At 36.5% G+C, this 18,564-nt stretch overlaps 1 pseudogene; it reads left to right on the forward strand.

The window, feature by feature from the left end:
* Positions 1 to 16,714: 16,714 nt before the first annotated feature.
* On the forward strand, positions 16,715 to 17,637 carry LOC138919785 (olfactory receptor 13G1-like; annotated as a pseudogene).
* Positions 17,638 to 18,564: the final 927 nt, after the last annotated feature.

Here is an 18,564-nt window from a genome sequence, read left to right on the forward strand (position 1 = left end):
GAGCATGGAGAGGGTGTGCTTCCTCCATGTCGCTGTGCTCAGTGTCCTCAGGAACACAGTGAAAATTCTAACACATATGTTATTTTCATTGCAGGAGGGGCATAGATACAAAGACAGGAAGGGGAAGTAGAAACATAGAAAAAGATACTCACAGATAAATATAATTGGCAAGCTTCAAACAAGATAAATAAAAGAAAAATTACATCTTAGGCACATAATAATAAAATTAGTGAATACCAAAGAAAATCTTGACCATAGTAAAAAAGAAAGAAAAACACTTTCTTCAAAGAAACATTAACATTAATGACAGTTGACTTCTCAGCACCAACTATGACTATCATAAAACAATTTATATATAACTTTAATGTGCTAAATAAAATAATAGCCAACTTAGAAATTGTATACCCAGTAACCATAATTTCCAGAAGTAGAAAAAACATGAAAATGTTTCATACATCTACAAACTGAAATAATTTGTTGGCAGGAAATCTGTGGATCAGAATTGAAAGCAGAGTTATTCAGGAGAAGGAAAATTGTCACTATGGGGAAAAAATGCAGGGGAAAGGAAAACAGTTAAAATTCCAAATATAAGGCTACACGTAAAGGAATATTTACTTATTAAGCAATACATGTCATGTGTGGTGGAGATATGTGCGTAATTAAAATCCACTATAAAATTAATACAAATTTAGAAGGGACTAAACTACTTGGTATTCTAAAAGGATTACATTTTTGTAAAACTGTAAAAGACATAATTTCTAGTATGATGTAAAATTTCAAGAATGTATATTATAATCTCAAGCATAAGAATGAAAATCAGTATAAAAAGTGCATAGCTACTCAGGTAATGAATGTAAAAATTGGGATAATAAAATACATTAATCAAAAAGAACAAAAGAAGAGATCTCATCAAGATAGCAGCATAAGCACCCTCTGAACTCCTCTCCTCCCAAGAACACAACCAGGTTACAACTATTTTTGGAAAAATTACCCTGGAGGGAAAACGGGAAACTGGATAAAAAGAACCCCCACAACAAGGGACAGTCCTGACTAAGGTGGAAGAGGCAGAAATTCCTGCTGGAGAGGAAAAAAGCCACCTTTGGGAGAAGTAGAGTTTCTCAGCTGGTCAGGTGGGAGCCACCTTAAGGTATTGACAAAATAAAAATGGCAAGCAATAGGATATATTGGAGTATATGAGCAAGCCGTCTGGTATAAACCTAATTTGGCCTGACTTTGTTTTTTCCAAAAGGGCCTGACTGTGGCCATTGAGCATGCATTGTATATACATTTCCTATGGCAAAAACAAAGGCCCTTGAGATAAAGGTGCAATTTCCCTCCCCCTCCCAATGTGGGCATTTCCTTAAAGATTAAGCATCTTTCCTTATGCTAGGAAATGATTGCAGTGCTCTCCCGTGACCACTCAGCTGGAGACAACAGACCTGCCATCCTGCTGTGTTCACCAAGACAGCAGACCTACCTGCTGTTTCCATCAATCGCTGTGCCAACAGAGCAGTCTCCAGACTGTTGTAAAAGGGACATTTCAATCATATGTGAAACAGCCTGTTTTGGGGTATATAACCACTCTGTGCACCCCACTTCTTTGGTGCCCTTTCTTCCTTCAGGAAGAAAGGCCCCGGGCCATGGTTCTCAGATTTCAGATCTGAATTAACTCACCCAAATTTTCATTTATAGATTGGTTATGGATTTCTTTGGCGGTTCGCAGCCCTCACTGGAGGAATGAGGTCCAGAGTGGGGGCCCATACTGTTATAAGCATCCTTCAGACTCAACACAACTGAAATGAGGGTCTTACTGTCTGGCATTGCTGGCTATTAACTGCAGCAAGGATACCCCCCAGAAAAGCTATCAGACGAAAGCTGAAAAGACCTGGGTCTTTAAGGGCCCACCACAAACTCACCCATTTCAGCAACTCAGAATCACCAAAGAGAAGGCTGACAGTCCTTTGCTGCAAAGAGATTCACCTGGTGGGCTCTGGGGGCATCTTGGTGAGAGGAGGGACCTCTCTGGAGACTGAGACATTGGTCAGGGCCATTGTTCTGACCTGGTCCAGGTGTGCTGACACAGACCCCTGGGGATGCCATTGAGGTTCTTCCCTTAGCCTGTTAGCCCAGGGGTCTGCCATACCCACTAGAGTTTGTATTTAATCCAGTTCAGCCAGGGTAGTCAGCCTGCCCTAGGGACTGCCCCCACCCAACAGCAAGCCCTCAGGCTACTTGTCAGCCAGCAAGTAGGGTGCCTTGATCCTGTACAGGCAGACAAGTGTCTCTGCCTCTGTTGGGCGGGGCATGTGTGAGGACTAGGTGAACTGTGGTGGCATTAGTGGAGAGGTGGGGAACTCTGCAATGGCGCACTGGTGTATGTTCCAAAGCTTTGGGAAGTGTGCGCAGACCAGGCCTATGTTGACAGTGTGTGTGCTCCTGTGGGGGTTGAGGGTTATCAGAGGCAATAGACCCCTCCTTCACAAATAACCATATAAAAGATCAGCCCCACCTTCCAAAGCCTGAAACAATTGAGTGCTGCCATGCCTAGGGCCAGCCCAGCCAGCTGCCTCCCTAAGAGAACAGGCAACAGTCTTGTAGGCCTGAGTCCTATAGCAACTGTAAATCCCTGAGCTTAGCATACAGCTACACTGGGTAACAATCCAATTAAGAGGAAAACTGCAACAGGAGTGTGCTGATAGATAGACTTTGTAGACAACCGTGCTGAGGTTCCCCAAACAGGATTTACAAACAACTAGCCAGGGAAGGAAAGACTAGACTGCCTGGGTACCTGCAGTAAGAGCACACAGAAGAAAGACACAAGCAGACCACAAAGTGGTCACTCCTGGATCATTTGCACTGATGACAAGAGGAAAGCACACTGCTGGGCCTCATAAGTCATCTCTTACATAAGGCTGCTTCTCCAAAGTCAGGAGACATAGCCAATTCACCCAATCCATAGAAATAAGCACAAAGAGGCATAATGAGGAGACAAAGGAATAATTTCCAAGCAAGGGAACAGGACAAAACTCCAGAAAAAGGACTAAATGAAACAGAAATAAGTGACCTACTTGAGAAATAGTTCAAACAAAATATCAGAAGGATGCTCACAGATATTGGGAGAAGACTGGATGAACACAGTGAGCTCATCAGCAAACTACTGGAAAATATATAAAAGAACCATTCACAAATGAAGAACACAATACTGGAAATGAGAAACTCACCAGAGGGACTCAATAGCAGAGTAGAGGATTCAGAATAATGGATCACTGAGCTAGACAAAAGACTAGAGGAAATCACCTAAGCTGTACATGAAAAAGAAAAAAAAATAGACAGAATAGGGACAATCTAAGGGAACTCTGGGACAATATCAAGCATGATAACATTCTGATTAAAGGTATCCCAGAAGGAGAAGAGAGAGACGAAGGGGCAGAAAATTTATTTGAAGAAATAATAGATGAAGATTTTCCTAACCTAAGGAAGGAAACAGACATCCAACTACAGAATGCACAGAAAGCTCCAAACAAGATAAGCCAAAAGAGTTCCACACCAAGACGCATTATAATTAAAATGTCCAAAATTAAAGATAAAGAGATAATCCTAAACGCAGCAAGAGAAAGGCCACATGTGACATACAAAGGGAAGCCCATAAGGCTATCAGAGGACTTTTCAGTCAAAAGGCTGCAGGAGAGGCGAGAATGACATGACATTGCCGGGGTCCCGCCCCGGCGGAGTCCAGGTTCCTGAGGGATGGACGGCGTCGGGCGCGATGAGGGAGGGGGAAAATAAAGGGGACGTGAGACTTGGGTTGGTGTTAGCAAGTCCGACTTTACTGTGCACGAGTGTCGTTTATATATTTTTCAGGATTAGTACAGAAATAGTTTTACAAATATTCTCAGAGAGATAAGGAAGTAAGAAACGGGCACAAGAATATTTATTAGCATTCCATTCTATAGAGCATAAGGTTAATGATCGTCTTCTCTGCAATTAACTAGTGTTTGTTGTCTCTAAGCTAAAGGAGATAGGTACCTAGGCGTCTGTTGTAATTCATGGTAAAGTTAAATCAAAGAGAGAAGGTCCAGGCCTCCGGACAGGACAGCAGCCCGTCTGGTTACATCCTGGTGGAGCCATCCCTGCCTCCCTCAATCATTTACGCCATTAGTGTAGATGGTTAATGGGAACAAAAGGCGACTCCAGGGTGTCTTATCCCCAGGGCTATCTGCATTCTCAGCGGGCAGTTAAACATCTTTACTTTTTCGCGCCCTTTAGGGGCTGGAAGCATTCCTTTGTCTTTTAGATTGTAGAGCTAACGGTCCCTTAAGTACACTGCCGGAGAAAGTATCATATTGTTAGTAAAGTAAAGGGCTGAAAAGCTAAACTAAACTATATATCTTCAAGAATAAAAAAGAGAAATAAGTATACACATAACCTTGATAGAAAGCATGCATATAATTCAGAAAATATCGGGGGTGTTGGCCGGCCATCCTTCACCGAGGGGCATTCTTGCACCCCTCGGCCCTTCTACTCACCAATTATTTATTATCTATTGCTTTTAGGAGAAAACCTCTATAACATTTTAACAGAAAGCAGAAGGTCAAGAATAATATATAGATACTTCTTGATCATCCAATTAACCAGCAAACTTAGAAGGACGATGCATATGTATATTTAGACAAAGAACTGGAGGGAGAAGGAAACATTAACCAGATGGAGGCCATAAACCTAATTCGACATCTTATCTGGGCAGGATTCCTTTCTGATTGTCTCACATGGGACTGTGTGCTCCTCCAATAATTAACTGAAAAATATCTTGAAAGTTACCTGCAGGTGGTCACATTCTCTTACTGTATCTAATTTTCCCGGGAAGTAGTGCCTCCCAAGCAGCCACCCAAAGGAGTGAAAACTGGAGGTTAAGAAAGGAAAAGGAATGAAGGGCAATTAGAAGCAGCACAGGTTTCAGAACTATGTGAGGGGCTGGCCGGTTATTCTTCACCAAGGGGCGGCCCTGCACCCCTCGGCGTTAATCGGCTGGACCCTGTCAAACAGCCGATCAAATGATGTAGCCACGGCTCCCAGCATGACATATTTAAAGTGCTAAAAGGAGAAAACTTACAGCCGAGAATACTCTATCCATCAAGGATGTCATTTGGAATGGAAGGAGAGATAAAGTGCTTCCCAGACAAGCAAAAATTAAAGGAGTCTATCACCAAGAAACCAGTTCTACAAGAAATGCTGAAGGGACTTATTTAAGTGGGAAAGCAATGACCACAAATAGAGATAAAAACAATTATAAAAAAGGCAATAAAATCACTTGTAAAGGTAAAAATATAGGAAATGTAGCAGACCAAATGCCTGTGAAGATAATATGAAAGTTAAAAGACAAATGTACTAAAATCACCTATTTCAATGATAAAAGCCTATTGCTTAGACACACTAAACAAGAGACTATATATGATTTCAAAACATAAAATGTGGGAGAAGGGGAGTGAAAAAGTAGAGCTTTTAGAAAGAGGTCAAGCTAAAGAGTCTATCAACTTGATATAGATGCTTATACACATAGAATATTATATAGGACCTCATGGCAATCACAAATCAGAAACCTATAATAAGCAAGCAAAGAAGTAAGACAAAAGAAATCAAACATATCACTGAAGAAAGCCATCAAACCACAAGAGAAGACAGCAAGAGAAAAGTCAGGAATAGAGAAGAACTACTAAAACAACCATAAAAAAATAACAAAAGTGTAAGAAATACATTTTTATCAATAGCTACTTTAAACGTCATTGGAATAAATGCTCCAATCAAATGCCATAGGATGGACAATTGGATAAAAAAAAAAGAAGACCCATGTATATGATGCATACAAAAGATACACTTCAGACCTAAAGACACTCACAAACTGAAAGTGAAAGGATGGAAAAAGACATTCCATGCAAAAAACAATTGAAACAATGAAACGGAGAGCAGGTTCTTTGAAAAGATAAAGAAAATTGACTAACACTTAGCTAGACTCACCAAGAAAAAGAGAAGTCTCAATTAAATAAAATCAGAAATGAAACAGGAGAGACTACAACAGACACCTCAGAAATACAAAAGATAAGAGAATAGTATGAAAAGCTGTATGCCAACAAATTGGATAATCTAAAAGAGATGGAAAAATTCTTAGAAACATAAAACCTTCCAAAACTAGACTAAGAACAAGTAGAGAATTTGAATAGACCAAATACCACTAAGGAGATTGAAACAGCAATCAAAAACCTCCCCAAAAATAAAAGTCCAGGACCAGATGGCTTCCCTGGTGAATTCTACCAAACATTCAAAGAAGAGTTAATACCTATCCTTCTCAAAATGTTCCCAAAAAATGAAGATTAGGGGAGGCTTCCTAACTCATTCTACAAAGCCAAAATTATCCTGATAGCAAAACCAGACAAGGACAAGACAAAACAAGAAAATTATAGGCCAATATCCCTGATGAACATCGATGCAAAAATCTTCAACAAAAGACTAGCAAATAAAATATAACAATACATTAAAAATATCATACATCATGATCAAGTGGGTTTCATTCCAGGGATGTGGGGATAGTTCAACATCTGCAAATCTATCAACATGATAGACCACATTAACAAAATGAAGAAGAAAGATCACATGATCATCTCAATAGATGCAAAGAAAGCATTTGAGAAGATACAGCATCCATTTATGAAAAAAACTCTAAATAAAATGGGTATAGAAGGAAAATACCTCAACATAATGAAGGCCATATGTGACAAACCCACAGAAAATAACATTCTCAATGGAGAAAAACTGAAAGCTATCCCTCTAAGAACAGGAAGAAGACAAGGATGCCCACTGTCGCCATCTTGTTTAACATAGTATTGGAACTCCTAGCCAGAGCAACCAGGCAAGAAAAAGAAATAACAGAGACTCATGCTGGAAAAGAAGTGAAACTGTCATTCTTTGCAGACAACATGATTTTATGTATAGAAAACCCTAAAGAATCCACACAAAAGCTTTTAGAAAAAATAAATGAATTCAGTCAACTCATGAGATACAAAATTAACATACAAAATTGTTTGTGATTCTATATGCTAACAACATAGTCGGGGAAAGAGAAATTAAGAATACAATCCCATTTACAATTTCAACAAAAAGGATAAAATACCTAGGAATAAGCAATCTAAAATGTGAAAGTTCTGTAAAGTGAAATCTATGAAACATTGTTGAAAGAAATCAAAGGAGACATAAAGAATTGGAAAGATATTCTGTGCTCTTGGATTGGAAGAATTAACATCGTTAAAATGTCCATACTTCTTAAAGCAATCCATACATTCAATGCAATCCCTAAGTTCCACCAAGATTTTTCACAGAAATAGAACAAAGAATCCTAAACTTTATATGGAACAACAAAAGAACCAGAATAGCCAAAGGATTCCTGAGAAAAATGAACAAAGCTGGAGGTATCACACTCCCTGATTTCAAAATATACTACAAAGCCATAGTAATGCAAACAACATGCTACTGGCATAAAAAGAGACACACAGATCAATGGAATAGAATCAAGAACCCAGAAATAAATCCACACAGTTATGGACAGCTAATATTCGACAAGGGAGGCAAGAGCATACAATGGGGAACGGACAGTCTCTTCAATAAATTGCATTGGGAATGCTGGACAGCCAAATGCGAAAGAATGAAAGTAGACCATTCCCTTATACCATGCATAAAAATCAACTCAAAATGGGTTAAAGACTTGAATGTAAGACCCAAAGCCATGAAACCTCTGGAAGAAAACATAAGCAGTATGCTCTTTGACATCTGTCTTAGCAGCATATTTTCAAGTACTATGTCTGGCAAGGGAAAAAAAAAAACAATAAATGAACAAATGGGACTATATCAAACTAAAAAGCTTCTGCACAGCAAAAGAACCAATCAACAAAATGAAAGTACAACCTAACAATTGGGAGAAGACATTTGCAAACCGTATATCAGATAAGAGGTTAATATCCAAAATATACAAAGAACACATACAGCACAACAACAAAAAAACCAACAACCCAATTAAAAATTGGGCAAAAGATCTGAACATAGATTTCTCCAAAGAAGATATACGGATGGCCAACAGCCATATGAAAAGATGTACAACATCATTAGCTATCAGGGAGATGCAAATGAAAACCACAATGTGGTATCACCTCACTCTGGTCATAATGGCTATAATTAACAAGACAGGAAACAAGTGTTGGAGAGGATGTGGAGAGAAGGGAACCCTCGTACACTGTTGGTGGCAGTGCAAACTGGTGCAGCCACCATGGAAAGCAGTTTGGAGTATGCTCAGAAAATTAGGAATAGATCTACCACATGATCCAGCTATCTCACTTCTGGGTATTTATCCAAAGAACTTGAAAACGCAAAGGCATAAAAATACACGCACCCCTATGTTCATTGCAGCATTATTCACAATACCCAAGATGTGGAAGCAACCTAGGTGCCTATCAAGGGAGGAATGGATAAGAAAGATGTGGTATATATACATAATGGAATACTATTCAGCCGTAAGAAATGATGAAATCCAGCCATTTATGACAACATGTATGTTCCTTGAGAGTATTATGCTGAGTGAAATACGTCAGAGGGAAAAAGTCAAATCCCTAATTATCTCACTCATAAGTAGGAGATAAAAACAACGACAAACAAATACATAGCAATGGAGATTGGATTGCTGGTTACAGAGGGGAAGGAGAGTGAGGGCAAAAGTGGGGATTAGGCTCACATGTGAGGGGATGGACTATAATTAGTTTTTGTGTGGTGAACATGATGTAATCTACACAGAATTCAAAATATATTACGATGTACATCTGAAAGCTATATCTTGTTACAGTCCAATGTTACTGCAATTAAAAAAATAAAAAAAATTTAAAAGAAGAACATAAGAAAGAAGAGAGAAGGGAACCCAAACAAATGGAAAAGATAGAAAGTAAATAACAAGAAAGCAAATAGAAATGGATCAATAATTAAATTAAATGCAAATAACCAAACTGCTGATATCAAAATATTAAGATTTTGTTAAAAAACAAATTTGCCACTTACATATTTTCAAATACAAACAAAGAAAAAACTGGCAAAATAAAGAAAGAAAATGATATACCAGGCAAAACTAAACAAAAGAAAACTGGTGCAATTATCCTATCAGAATGCATAGGCAGTAAGTCAAGCAACATCTTTTGAGATAAAGAGGAAACTTTCATAATGCCAAAGGGATACTTCCACCACAAAGACATAAAACAAATTCTCTGTGCACACACTAGTTTAGCTTTAAATGATGCATGACCTAACTTGACAGACTTAAAAGAAGAATGTGACAAACTCATAAATCATACTGTGATATTTTAAATTAACAGTCAAAATAATAGAACTGATAGATCTTCCAGCAGAGAGAAAGACCAGGGACTCACCTTGTTTTCCTCACTCAGCCTTAAAATCTCCTTCCATTGCCCCATAATGGCAGAGTTAATGTGGCGCCAGCTGACCAGGAGCAATATGGTTACAGGTTTTGCAGGTTCAATCCAGTTCAACACCCCAGAGAAACTGAGTAAGAGTAGGTTTGGAACCAAGAGGCGATGACTGGATCAAGTGTTTATATATAAAATAATATCTCTGTATGATTTTTAACAAATACCCTCCAGTACAGCCTTTCAAGCACAGTTTTTATTTTAAGATATTCTGATTTATTGTCCAGTCAATCATAGTACCTGAAAATGTTATATATATTTTTAATATATCTGTTCGAAGTAATATATGGACAACAACTTTTACCATTACAGAAGAAGGCAGGTTATTTTAACTCTTAAAAATATCACTAAAGCAAAGTAAATTATGTCCCCAGACTCAAGAAAAACATTCTTTAGAGTCCACGTAATTTCTACTTGGCCATGTGACTATTAGTATATACAATTCCTGCCCATTTTTGTAATCTTTTTTTCACAGTCTGATATACTTAGATAATGTTTAGGATAATATAGGATATGATATATAAAGAATTAATAATTTAAGGTATATTATATGAGCATTTAGATCACTGTCACTGTCTACTGTTTAAGAAAACTGTTTAAATGATCTAATAACCACCTGTGTACTTTTTCTCAGACATAAACAAATAGAGGAAAGAAGTCTATATGGTAAACATGAAAATAGGTGTTTGAATTTCAACGGACATTTCAAAATATGAGGATTGTCAGCAAGAGAGACAGAGATGATGCTATTTTACTGTGAGTACATCACACACATGAGTTTCATTTGTGTGTGCCTATGAATACACAATGCCAAAAGGTTGAACACATATTTTCAAACAATGATTCAATTCAATTCAGGAAGAAATTTAACTAAAGAGTTTATTATATTCATTCACTGAAAACCAAATTTCATTCTCTAGTATATTTGTAGACCCTGACTCCCTCAGAGTGTAGTGGGATAAATGAACTTCTACAATCTTTGCTGTAATCTCATCTTGGAATCCATTTTCTGCCATTCTCATCTCTGTTTATTTTCTATTGAGAGAGAGTGATCCTTCCGGCAGCTGTAGCTGTTTTTATACCAACGTCCATCCATCCATTCTCTGAATCTCCCTCCAGCGTTCCTAGTGTCTCTCTCATTATTCAGATTTCCTACATCATGGAGATATCATCTTGGGATATCATTTTGTCTTACAGAGAAATGACACAGAAAGTCCAAGTCATTACATCTGTAATTTGTATTCAGTGCAGGATTGTTTTGATTATTCCACTGAGATCCATTTTAACTACCTCTCAGAAACTCAGTCCGAGATGCTGTTCCCTGGGCCCCTTGTTCTTTATTCAGGAAATGTTATTTTGATTGATCTTAAATATAATGGAATCAATCAATACTTAAGCAAGCATGACAGAAGTCTGTTGAAAGCAAGCTGATGAGGGCTGTTGTCTTTATTTTCCATTTTTTTCTGGTGATTTCACACAGGTCACTGTTCGAACATGGTGATGCCCTGCAAAGAACTAAAGTGAGTATTTGCGGAAATTCTGTCTACTTTTCGCAGTCACCATGGATTTATGACCTGGATAGGGATAGGCATGATCCACGTAGTCTCTTTGGTTCTTTTTTAGGCACAGGGCAGGGGAAAATTTGGCCATGGATTGTAATTCAGTTTAAAATAGAGGATACCTATTTGAAGATACTTGTGCTTACATTGTCTGCCTGACTTCTTAAATTTTTCTCTTACATATCACATATTCACAAACTAGACCTTAAAACAAAGTCAACTAAATTTAGGTAAGTACACTGTTACCAATGTGGTAGGAATACTTAATATGTTTCAGAAATTATTTTAGAATATCCCCTTTCTTCAATTAGTGTGAAGGTTTAATTAGAAAAATGGTTTAAAATGAGTTTTCAAATTTTCTCATTGTATCAATATGCTTGCTCTAAGCTGCTTCCACACCTCTTGTAAGTGTAGCCTATGTAACAACTTCAGTTCATCATTTGATGTGTATATTTTATCATATACAAGAATTTGTAATTCACTCTTGAATAAGGAGAGTGATAGGCTAAAGTTGAATTTGCAAAAAAAAATTATTTCTTCTGAAACTTAGAGAATGAAATGCTTTGGGAGTTCATGTGTGAATGAGATTCTCAGGAACAGTTGTGGCATTGACTTCAGAGGTCATAGTGTGATCAATCATCCCATTTTTCTCAAGACTGAAGGTGTTCTTAAGACATGAGACTTTTTCTGGAAAAACAGGGTCAGTCCCAGGCTAACCCAGATGGTTGACTACGCTTCATTGGGTAGGGCCATATTTTTTACACAATTATATGCAAACTCCTCTAACCTGCACCAAATTTTCTCTTTTTCACTGCTTTTAAGTTGCAAAATTGAGAAATGGGCACTTTCATCTCTCTTGCAATACTTCAGCTGTGAAGCTAAGCTAAAGAGAATGCAACATTCTCCCTGAATGAACTTGAACTAGAAGCAACTCTTACTTAGTGAAGAATTATCTTGAATGAAATTGTCTGACAAAAGTTATTCAGAAATGTGAGAGGATAAAGTAAATTGTACCACTCTAGCCCCATAAAACATAGTGGCTGCTCTGGTGAGCTCCTAGCGGCTTGCCTTACATATGGTAGCACTTTAAAAGTGTGCATATGTTGTCCATGCTTGCAAAGAAGAAAAAGATATTTGAAAACAATGATGGTGCTGATGTCAATTATGATGATATAGTTGATGATATGGGAGAATACATTGAGTTGCATTGGCATAACATTGGCTTGTAGATTGCAACATCACTGAGTTTTTTAAATCAGACTCCCTGGATTCAGATCTCCATGTCCCCAATATCTGACTGTGTGGCAATGAGCAAGATTGTTAACACTACCTAACTTGACCAACTACCTCATATGTCAACTGGGACATTAACGTTCTTAATTATTAATTAATCCTGTTCTGAGGATTAAACAAAATATCATGTTGAATGACACATTAAAATATTAATGTGAACCTCTATTAATGTTCTGAGTTCTAAGAGTCAGTAAACACAACATGACCTCAATTCCCTCCCTCTAGGATAGGTTTGCTGGTGTTTCTTTGTCAGTGTGCTTGCATTCTGCCAAACAATAAAAATCAACTTGTCTAAAAAGAAATGCAAAAAAAAACTTGTCTAAATTCTCTCTGCATGTAGTTTTATCTATTGTAACTTTTATTTTATTCTGGCAATAATTATTATAAATAAATCCCAGTGTTAAATTTAATTAAATTGTCATTGTTCTAAGAGTCAATCAGTGCTTGCAAGCACAGTCAAATCTCAAAATGGACAATATGTCTCCCTCTGGACTTATCCTCTATGCTGCCTGCAGGGTTGTCCTTCTAATGTTGGGACACACCACATATTACTTTCTCGGACTTACAACTTCTTCCTTATTACCTACAGAAGCACACAATTTTTCCTTAGAGTATAATAATCAAACAAGACCTATCATATTATACTTCGCATAGCAAAATAATTGTTCTATGCACACAAATCCATCACCAAAATGTTTGCTTTATCCCAGACAAATTTTGTACTTCACACCTCCATACATTTGCAGCATTAGTGTTTTTCCTTGGTATTTATTTCCTCTCTTCTCTTCCTTCTCCCTGAATACTCCTTGAAAACTGCTTACCTTTCAAGGACAATACCATAATAGTATTTTAGTTTGGTCTTCTCATTATTCTTTCCAAGACCAAATTAAGCATGCTATGTCACTATATAAAATTGCTTTATACTGTACTTATAATAATTTTCTGATGATCTCAATACGTTATTTGATTGTTCATTTTTTAATTTACCATTAACTCCAAAATAATTGAAAACATTTATTACATTTCTACATCATTGTAATCAAATAGAAAGCATAATGATTAATACAAAGTTTGACTTTGAAATATTTGTTGAATAAAAACATCTTTGTTGCTTTCAGAATTAATTGAATTATCTTTTATTTTCCTAAGCGAATCTGCTTATTCTTACATTATACTATTATTCAATCATTGCAAATATATTTTTGGAATGTATTTCTTCCTTTAAGCAATAAAACTTGCCTCATTATTAATTTTAAAAACCTATAGGTTAAAAATATGACTTTTTAAAATGATAGGAGTGTGGAACTCTAAATTACCTTCACTTGAGAGCTAAATATGGGCTAAGTATTGGGCTAATGGTATGCACTTATTATTTAATTCTCAAAGCAACTCAGCAAGTTTATCACTGTTGTTATTATACATTTAACTAACAGAGGTAGCCCAAGATTTTGAAAACATGTTAAAAATACAAGATCATTGACAGAAATTGTCACCGTCAAGATTTAAGCCCTAAGCATTTACCTAATTTTAATTAACTTTCACTACTTTTTCTTACGTCCAAATTTAAATCAATAAAAAATCTGTCAGTTTAAAAATAATAACTAAAGCAAAATAGATGATTCTAGATGAGATGAACAAAAAGGAACATGGCCAAAAGTCAATGGCTATAAATTACAAGACCTGAAGAAATAGATGGCCCTGCTGATGTGGGCAGGCTCTCTTTGGCTGGATGCTCTGGCTTTTGGGGATCAAGGATAGCATGGAAGCCAGGCCAGTCTCACTTGCAGAATTTAAGTAGAAACCATTGACCATAGAATAGAAACTTTGGACACCTGTGGATTGAAAATAATATATGTCTACACCATGGTTCAATAGAAAACATTCTGAACAAAGCTTTTATAGTCGATAGATGCCCTCTCCTCCTGGTGAACTGTTTCATGATACCCCTTTGAATTTGGCCTTTTCTACACACACTAACCACTCCAACTTATGGCACGAGCATTGAGAATAGAGCTGCAACCATGCAATCACTCTTGTAAAGGGAATGGGACATTCCAAGAAGAGATGAGAAAAGCAATCTCTAGATCCTCTTCACTTTTACTCTTAAACAGAGATAGTGGAGCAGAGTGTACTTACTTATCTCTTTGCAAACTTCCTGCATTTTGTGAAACCTGGCTTTGAATGTTGGGACCAAATCAGTAATGATTACATGGGTAAATAAAGATTACATAGCCATATAGCATTAATTACATTGATAAATAACAATTCTCCAAGGGAAAATTGAAGTTTTTTCTTCATCACGGACTCAGTTTATATTTGGGTGCCTATTTTGTGAGTAAGATCAAGAAGGCTGGAAGAGGTCCACTGTCTTATAAATTCAACCCAAGAAGCTTTGATACCAGATCTCTGATTCAGATGGAATGAAGGACCAGGGGCTCTTACTATAATTGGAAAACACATTCAACACTCAGTATTTTAAAGAGTAATGTCATTTAGTTCAATATCATATATTTCCAATATTCAAAAATACTTAAATTGAATTTCAAATATCAACTATCTCAATTATATTTTCTATCCTCATCTATGTTTTCCAAATCATATCTTATTCAGAATAAAACTTACATGTTCTTTCCAACCTTTCCTTTATCATTCATATTTTGTGTACATTCACCATAATATTTTGTGTTTTACCTGAAGGCATATAGCGGAGAGGTTAAGAGTAATTTCCTTAGAGTCAGAAAACCTAGATGTAAATTCTGGCTCTTCCACTTATGAGGTTTGTAATCCAGGCATCTGTTATTTTATCTGTCAGAGCATTGTTGTCTTGTCAACTACATAAAGATGTTGACATTTAATTTCCAAAGTTTTTTTTGAGAAAAAATGATATATCTACAGAGGATCTAACACATAGGTCCAAGTACTGGCAGATATTACATCCCTTCACTATGAAAAAATTTAAAAAAAAAATAAAGCTTGGAATTCTTGAAGTGGAATATAGGTTAAACAAAAACTTTACTTTTTTACACCAGTCTGAACAGCTACACATGAATCAGTCACTAGCTTAAATTTGGAAAATTGTTAGTTGGGGTTTCAGGGCCTAGAGGAGCAAATCAGACTGGCTTTTGTCTCAAACATGATTTTTACTTATACCACTGGATAGGTATCCAAGGTACAATATGACCTCTGAAAAGCAGTGAACAATATAAAACATAAAGCTATGAATAAATTTACAACTGCTTTGAACAGTGCTACTGGATTCACCGGGTCACAAAAGTTCTGATAGTCATGAATTCAGGTAAAAATATGACTATACATAAAAACAAATCTATCCAAACAAATAAGCAAAAAGAAAACAGGTGACAAAGTGCTAGAAAAGTTTTGAGGATGAATAAAATAAACAAGAATTTCCCTTTGAAACTCATGGCTACCTTTCAGATAACTGTTTTTCAGCTGCTTCTATCCTGGACTATCCCTAAAAAACTTTTACTCCGACTATATAATATCTAATATTTGTCCCAATTTATACTATTTTTGGAAGTAAGAAATCTGAAGGTTATGGAGGGTAAATGGCCAGGCTACAGCTATGATGAAATGAAGAGGTAAGCCCAGATTTTCTATTTTTACATCCAACACTCTTGCCATTGCATGGCGGTACAACAAATTAGTTCACTCAATTTTAGCATTGCACTTTTAAAATTGAGGAAAAAATCTCAAAGCAGGAATTTGGTTAAATTGTTTGAGCTGGGACTTCAATAAATTAGTCAATGATATCATGAATACCCAGCCTTAGAATTTTCTGTTGGGCATTTTCCCCCTGTTATGTTCCCACTATGATTAGTCCTGTCTGCTTCTGTTGTTCTAGATATTACTGCTTACATATGTTTGTAGAAAGATAGCATGCAGTTAACAGAATAAATGAGATATGTAATCATTTGTATTATATTTCCATTGTCTGTGTGTGTGTGTTTGTGTATATATATATACATATATAAATGAATGTAACTTAGGCTCAGGCAAGTTTCAACTCAAAATGATAATATTGAAATATTTGAAGACATTTATTTTTCTATTATTTTTCTTCTCAACCACAGGCTTCTGTTTACTGGAGTCATTAATGGAAGAGTATGAATCAGAAAATTGTATGGATCTGAAGAATAGAGGATATTGCCTGGAAGACCAAACTCCATCATAAAGGAATTCCTGCTACAATGTTGTGTCAAATTAATACTCAAATCACTTCATTCACACACACACACACACACACACACACACAAACAATCTTATAATGGCATTCAGATTTATTTAATCCCCACGTGTTCACTCTCTGCAATGTCATTTAATCACCAAAGCAATATGAATAACAGTATTGTAACTGAGTTTATGATTCTGGGGCTCAGCCAAAATCCTGAACTCCAGGGAGTTCTCTTCATTGTCTTTCTCCTTATCTATCTTGTGGCTTTTCTTGGCAATTTTATCATTGTCATTGCCATAATCTATAACATCATCCTACATACCCCCATGTATGTTCTCCTTCTGTCACTGGCTATCGTAGACATCATCTGCACAACAAGCATAATACCCAAGATGCTTGAGACCATGCTAACATCAGGAAGGACCATTTCATACAGAGGCTGCATGTCCCAGCTCTTCTTCTTTATGTGGTCCCTGGGAGCTGGGATGGTTCTTTTCACGACCATGGCCTATGACCGCTATGTGGCTATCTGTTTCCCTCTTCACTACAGCACTGTCATGAACCACCATATGTGCATGGCCTTACTCAGCATTGTTATGGCTATTGCAGTAACCAATTCCTGGCTACACATAGGTCTCATCCTGAAGCTGACCTTCTGTGGACCAAATACCATTGACCACTTCTTCTGTGAGATACCCCCAATGCTGTCTTTGTCCCGCAGCCCTGTGAAAATCAATGAGGTGATGGTCTATATTGCAGACATTACCCTGGCAGTGGGTGACTTCACCCTCACCTGCATCTCCTATGCTTTTATCATCGCTACCATTCTCCGCATCCGCACAGCAGCAGTCAAGAGAAAGGCCTTTTCGACGTGCTCATCCCACCTCATAGTTGTGTCCCTCTACTATTGCCTGTAATCTACACCTATGCCCTCCCTGCTTCCAGCTACACATTTGAAAGAGACAAGGTGGTAGCTGCACTCTATACTCTTGTGACCCCCACATTGAACCCCGTTGTGTACAGTTTCCGGAACAAGTAGATGCAGACAGGGATTAATAAAGTCTTTTCATTTCTGAAACATTAATGATTTCAAGGGGGTGCATCACTACTCTACTTTAGAATCATCTAGTAGAACATCTCAGATTTTACTGATGTTTCATAGTTATTTCCATTTGAAGTTTTCCTATTCTCTCTTAAGGGCAAGAATGTTTCACTCCACTGTAAATCACTTCCCTAGCTCCTTATTTCCAAAATGGACTTATTCTCTTATGATTTCACTACTAATTTATACTTATCGTTCCACATGTTAATCAATTTTTTTCATGTATACTTTAAAAACTAATTACACTAGATGAAAGTGTTTTCTCTTTTTCCTATTCTGTTCCTAACCTCCTCATCATCTCTACAGTCCCATACTTTTCATTTTTACAAAATCTGCAATGTCATACACATACAACATCACACAAATATATGACATAAGATATATCATAACATACATCATCAAATATGATTTATATACCAATGTAATTCTAAAATATATATGCATAACTTCTAATTCTTATATATGCATGCATAAAAACATTTACCTCTACAAAAAATAAATATTATTTCTAATATTATAGAATTAACAATTTTATAAATCAAATCATGTCCACCATTTATGTAACAAGAAAATACATTCTATCTTTGTGAGACATGTTTGCGACACATGCATTACAGTTTTGCTTTAAAATCCATGTTATAATCAGGATTCCACTGCAATATATTTTATAAAATAAGAGCAAGAATTTTCTCATACTATTATTTTTGAAAAAATTAAAAAATGAGAATAATAGTATTCTCATGCTATTATTCTTGAAAAAATGTAGTTCATGTCATTATTGCCTGCATTAGCTTTTTCAATCTATAAATACAAGAACCATATATTATTACTTTTATATAACATTTAAAGCCAAATTTTAAGTAAATTAATACCTAATATAAGGAAACAGAAGAACCATTCTCAATGCCT

Source organism: Equus caballus, chromosome 21, assembly GCF_041296265.1.
Source record: "Equus caballus isolate H_3958 breed thoroughbred chromosome 21, TB-T2T, whole genome shotgun sequence".
Classification (NCBI taxonomy): Eukaryota; Metazoa; Chordata; class Mammalia; order Perissodactyla; family Equidae; genus Equus; species Equus caballus.